Source organism: Aptenodytes patagonicus, unplaced genomic scaffold, assembly GCF_965638725.1.
Source record: "Aptenodytes patagonicus unplaced genomic scaffold, bAptPat1.pri.cur scaffold_88, whole genome shotgun sequence".
Taxonomy (NCBI): domain Eukaryota; kingdom Metazoa; phylum Chordata; class Aves; order Sphenisciformes; family Spheniscidae; genus Aptenodytes; species Aptenodytes patagonicus.
This window is the reverse complement of record NW_027472036.1, coordinates 35,001-41,309: the sequence shown is the minus strand read 5'-3', so window position 1 is coordinate 41,309 and position 6,309 is coordinate 35,001.

Genomic DNA, 6,309 nt, shown 5'->3' with positions numbered 1-6,309 from the left:
CAAGCTATAAAGGGGCAGAACCCGTCTGTATTTCTGGAGTGACGGGGAGATCCCAACACTCTATTGGAAGCCGAAGTAAGTCTAACTGGGAACGAGTGGCAAAAGCACCCCATTGTGACTGGCCCAGAGGCTCCGTGCATCCTTGGCATAGACTACCTCAGGAGAGGGTATTTCAAGGACCCAAAAGGGTACCGGTGGGCTTTTGGTATAGCTGCCTTGGAGACGGAAGAAAGGAAACAGCTGTCTACCTTGCCTGGTCTCTCGGAGGACCCTTCTGTTGTGGGGTTGCTGAAAGTCAAAAGGCCAACAGGTGCCAATCGCTACCACAGCGGTGCACCGGCGGCAATAGCGCACCAACCGAGACTCCCCGATTCCCAGCCATAAGCTGGTTTCGTCGACTGGAGGGCCAAGGAGTGATCAGCAAGACTCGCTCACCCTTTAACAGTCCCATATGGCCAGTGCGGAAGTCTAATGGAGAGTGGAGACTAACAGTAGACTATCGTGGCCTGAGCAAAGTCACGCCGCCGCTGAGTGCTGCCGTGCCGGACATGCTAGAACTTCAATACGAACTGGAGTCAAAGGCAGCCAAGTGGTATGCCACAACTGATAGCGCTAATGCGTTTTTCTCAATCCCTTTGGCAGCAGAGCGCAGGCCACAGTTTGCTTTCACTTGGAGGGGCGTCCAGTACACCTGGAACCGACTGCCCCAGGGGTGGAAACACAGCCCTGCTACCATTTGCCATGGACTGATCCAGACTGCACTGGAACAGGGTGAAGCTCCAGATCTCCTCCAATACATTGATGCCCAATCATTGCGTGGGGCAACACGGCAGGAGAAGTTTTTGAAAAAGGGAAGAAAATAGTCCAAATCCTTCTGAGAGCCGGTTTGGCCGTAAAACAAAGTAAGGTCAAGGGACTTGCACAGGAGATCCAGTTTTTAGGAAGAAAATGGCAAGATGGTCGTCGTCAAATCCCAAAGGATGCGATCAACAAAATAACAGCCATGTCTCCACCAACTAGCAAAAAGGAAACACAAGCTTTCTTAGGTGGTGTGGGTTTTTGGAGAATGCACATTCCAAATTACGGTCTGATTGTAAGCCCTGTCCATCAAGTGACCCGGAAGAAGAACGATTTCAAATGGGGCCCTGAGCAACGACAAGCCTTTGAACAAATTAAACGGGAGGTAGTTCGTGCAGCAGCCCTTGGGCCAGTCCGGGCAGGACAAGATGTAAAAAAGGTGCTCTACACCACAGCCGGGGAGAACGGCCCTACCTGGAGCCTCTGGCAGAAAGCACCAGGGGAGACTCGGGGTTGACCCCTAGGGTTTTGGAGTCGGGGATACAGAGGACCCGAGGCCCGCTATACTCCAACTGCAAAAGAGAGATTGGCGGCATATGAAGGGGTTCGAGCTGCTTCGGAAGTGATCGGCACTGAAGCACGGCTCCTCCTGGCACCCCGACTGCCGGGGCCGGGCCGGATGTCCAAAGGGAGGATCCCCTGTACCCATCATGCAGCTGATGCTACGTGGAGTGAAGTGGGTCACACTGATCACACAACGGGCTCGAATAGGAAACCCCAGTTGCCCGGGAATCTTGGAAGTGATGGTGGATGGGCCAGAAGGCAAGGATTTTGGAATATCGCCAGAGGAGGAGGTGACGCGTGCTGAGGAGGCCCCAGTGTATAATAAACTACCAGAAAACGAGAAACAATGTGCCCTGTTCACTGATGGGTCCTGTCGCATTGTGGGAAAGCGTCGGAGGTGGAAAGCTGCTGCATGGAGTCCCATGCGACAAGTTGTAGAAACTGCTGAAGGAGAAGGTGAATCGAGCCAATCTGCAGAAGGAAGGGCCATCCAGCTGGCTTTAGACATTGCTGACCGAGAAAAGTGGCCAGCGCTCTCTCTCTCTACTGACTCGTGGATGGTGGCAAAGGCCCTGTGGGGGTGGTTGCAGCAATGGCAGCGGAGCAGCTGGCAGCGCAGAGGCAAACCCATCTGGGCTGCCGCATTGCGGCAAGATACTGCTGCCCGGGTGAGGAACCTGGTTGTAAAAGTCCGTCACGTAGATGCTCGCGTCCCCAAGCGTCGGGCCACCGAAGAACGTCGGAACAACCAGCAGGGGGATCAGGCTGCTGAGATTGAAGTGGCTCAGGTGGAGCTGGACTGGCAACGTAAGGGCGAATTATTTCTAGCTCGGTGGGCCCATGACACCTCAGGCCATCAAGGAAGGGATGCAACATACAGACGGGCTCGTGATCGAGGGGTGGACTTGACCATGGACACTATTGCACAGGTCATCCATGAATGTGAAACATGCGCTGCAATCAAGCAAGCCAAGCGGTTAAAGCCTCTCTGCTATGGAGGACGATGGCTAAAATACAAATATGGGGAGGCCTGGCAGATCGATTACATCGCACTCGCTCCCACAAGCCCGCCGAGGCAAGCGCCCACGTGCTTACAATGGTGGAGGCAGCCACCGGATGGCTGGAAAGCTATCCCGTGCCCCATGCCACTGCCCGGAACACTATCCTGGGCCTTGAAAAGCAAGTCTTACGGCGACATGGCACCCCAGAAAGAATTGAGTCAGACAACGGGACTCATTTCCGAAAGAACCTCATAGACACCTGGGCCAAAGAGCACGGCATGGAGTGGGTATATCACATCCCCTGTCACGCACCAGCCTCCGGGAAAATCGAGCGATACAATGGACTCTTAAAGACTACACTGAAAGCGATGGGTGGTGGGACGTTCAAACATTGGGATACACATTTAGCAAAGGCCACCTGGTTAGTCAACGCTAGGGGACCTGCCAGTCGAGCTGGCCCTGCCCAGTCAAAACTTTTACGTACTGTAGATGGGAATAAAGTCCCTGTAGTGCACATAAAAAATACGTTGGGGAAGACAGTCTGGGTTATTGCTGCCTCGGGCAAAGGCAAACCCATCCGCGGGATGGGTTTGGCTCAAGGACCTGGGTGCACTTGGCGGGTAACGCAGAAGGATGGGGAAGTCCGATGCGCACCTCAAGGGGGTTTGACCTCGGGTGAGAAGAGCCGAGGGTTTGAACTGTATGATGTTAATTGCTACGTAATATTATTTGCCATACCAATGGTATTACAATAAGAATCACCCAGATTAATGAAGAATGAACTTCGATGAAACCGAGCAAAGCGCAGTGACGGTGGAACCAGCACTGACTTCAACAGTGGATGAAACAATCCAACACCGCATACCATCTCCACCTTTCCTGCCCTGAAAGATTATGATGCCAGACGGAGCCCAAAGTCATGGACTAAATGAACTCAACGAACATTTTAGAGGGATGGCCCATAGACTAAGGGAATGATATCTCTGTGTGCGTGTGTATCTATATCTCACAAGACAGGAAAAGGGGTGGCGATTAATGGGAACGTATTGGAAAGGGGGGGACCTGGGCATGACGTAGATGGTATAGAATACGGGGTGGATACTGTCCTGGTTTTGGCTGGGATAGAGTTAATTTTCTTCCTAGTAGCTGGTACAGTGCTGTGGTCTGGATTTAGTACGAGAACAATGTTGATAACACACCCATGTTTCGGTTGTTGCTAAGTAGTGCTTACACTAGTCAAGGACTTTCCAGCTTCCCATGCTCTACCGACTGAGGCGGCTTGGAGGTGCACAAGAAGCTGGGAGGGGGCACAGCCAGGGCAGCTGACCCAAACTGGCCAAAGGGATACTCCATACCATACGACGTCATGCTCAGTATATAAACTGGGGGAAAGCTGCCCGGGGGGGCCGCTGCTCGGGGACTGGCTGGGCATCGGTCGGCGGGTGGTGAGCAATTGCATTGTGCATCACTTGCTTTGTATAATCTATTATTATTATTATTATTATTATTATTATTATTATTATTATTATTATTATTACTTTATTTCAATTATTAAACTGTTCTTATCTCAACCCAGGAGTTTTCTCACTTTTACTCTTCCGATTCTCTCCCCCATGCCCCCGGGGGCGGGGAGAGTGAGCGAGCTGCTGCGTGGTGCCCAGTTGCCGGCTGAGGTTAAACCACAACAGGTGGCTAGGCAAGCTCAGAGCCCCCCTGTTTGTGGGGCTGTGGAAGGGCTGCCAAGGGAAGGTGAGGGCCAGCGACAGCTTTCAGTCCTGGCACCTTTCGTGTGGGAGCAGTCACTGGATATTTTCAATTCCTTTTTTTTTTTTTTCCTTTTCGGGATTTAAGCGAATCTGGTGCAAGGGCCACCCCGTCCTTGTTTCAGCAGGGCGGCGGGGGGGCCGAGGGGGGAGGCGGGGGGGTAATTTTTTTTTTTTTTTTCCTTCTTTTTTCGGGATTTAAGCGAATCTGGTACAAGGGCCACCCTGTCCCTGTTCTCCAGGCCGGGCTGGGGCGGGGGGGATCATTTCTTCCCCCCGCCCCCGTTTCTCAGATTTAAGCGGTTCTAATACAAGGCAGTAAGTTTAAACGTACTGTCTCACGCAAGAGTTAGTTTTCTTTATCGGTTTCAACAGAAACGAAAATCAATAAAATATTGAGAAGCCATTTTTAAGAATTTCGGTTTCCTTAAACGCCCCCCACCCCCCCACCGCCGCCGCCGCCGCCGCCCTCAACGCGCGCGCACACAGGCACACGCACCACCCCACCCCACCCCACCCCACCCCCGTCCCGCCCCGCCCCGCCCCGAACCGGTGGCCGCCGTGCGCTCGCCGGCTTCACCGCCCCGTCCAGCCTCTCCGCTCCGCTCGTCTCCGCCCCGCACCGCCCCCCCAGTCCGGCTCGCGGCAAGTCTGCCCGGCCGGCCGGCTTTTTTCCTCCCTAGCTGGCGGGGGACCGGGTAGAGGCGGCGGCCCCCGGGGCGAGTTCGCCGTCTGCCGGGAGACTTCAGGACGGGGCGTCCCTTGCCGGGTTATTATTTTGTTTTTTAATGAAACAAATGTATTAGAAGAAGTATCTGCGACCCTGCAGACGCCACACCCCCCCCCCCCCCCCGGCGGTACACGCGCGCTCAGAGAGACACACACACACACACGGAGACACACACACACACAGACACACACACACACAGACACACACACACACAGACACACACACACAGAGACACAGACACAGACACAGACACAGACACAGACACACCGACACGCACACCTGCGCGCGCGCGCTCCCCCTCCCGCCCTCTCTCCCTCCCCGCGCTGCAGTTCCGTACGCGCCGGCCGGCGGGTGCGGCCCCTCCGCCCCGACCGCAGACTCTCCGGCGCCCCGGAGCAGCGGGGGGGGCGGGCTGGGGGAGGTGTGCGTCCGCAGCCGCGCGCTCTGCGCATGCGCGCGCGCCCCGCTGCCCGGCAACCGGGCCCCCGCCCGCCCGCCCGCCCGCCCACGGCGAAAGGGCGCCGGTTCCCGCCACGCCAACGTTCCCGCGCTCGGTCGCGACGGCGGCGGCAGCGGCAGGGGAGGGAGGCCGGCGCAGAGGCAGGCTGGGGAGGGGGGGGATACAGGGATTCGGAGAAGGTTTCCGTTTGGGACGTTTGCGGGTTTTTTTTTCACGCAGACACACACCCACCGCTGCCCCGTTTTGCGTTCGTTGGTTTTTCAGCCCGCGGCGGGGGCGGCGGGCAGGCGCGCAGCAGGGCGAGAGGGAGGGAGGGAGCGAGGAAGGCGGGAGCCGGGGCTCGGGCACGGCAGGGCAGCGACTCGGCAGCCGGGCTTAGAGACCGCACGCCGCCGGGACTCCCCTCTGCCGCGCGGGCACAGAGGCGGCAGGGACGCCGCCGGCTCCTAAAGTCTCCCGGGGCGGCCAACCGACTGGCGGAAGGCGGGGGGGGGGGGGGGGGGGGCGGGCGGGGCCGGGGGCCGCCACCTCTGCCCGGTCCGCGGCCCCCTGGCGGCTTCGGCGGCGAGGAAAAAAAAGGTAAGGCGGGGGGCGGGGGGGGGGGGAGGGCGGGCGCAAAGAAAAGCGATAAAGAAATGAAAAGCTGAAGGAACGGTAACAGAAAAGAAGCGGGGGGCGGGCGGGGCAGGCGCGTGTATCGGTAACGCGTTCCGGAACTAGCTCGACCGAGACAAACTACCGCTCGATTCCTCGAACTTTTTTTTTTTTTTTTTTTTTTTTACGCCTTCCTCTAGCGTACACCGGGAGGTAATCGCTAACTCTTTAACAGCGTCGATCGAGAGGAACGAATCGTGACGAGGACGTTGGAGTCTCCGTAATGAACGGTCGGTCGATGCGCGTTTGACCGCCGGCTTTCTCGCACCCCCGTAGATGTCGAAGACGCGTCGAGACGGCGAACTATTATGATAAGCCTACCGGCGATCAAGCGAGAAA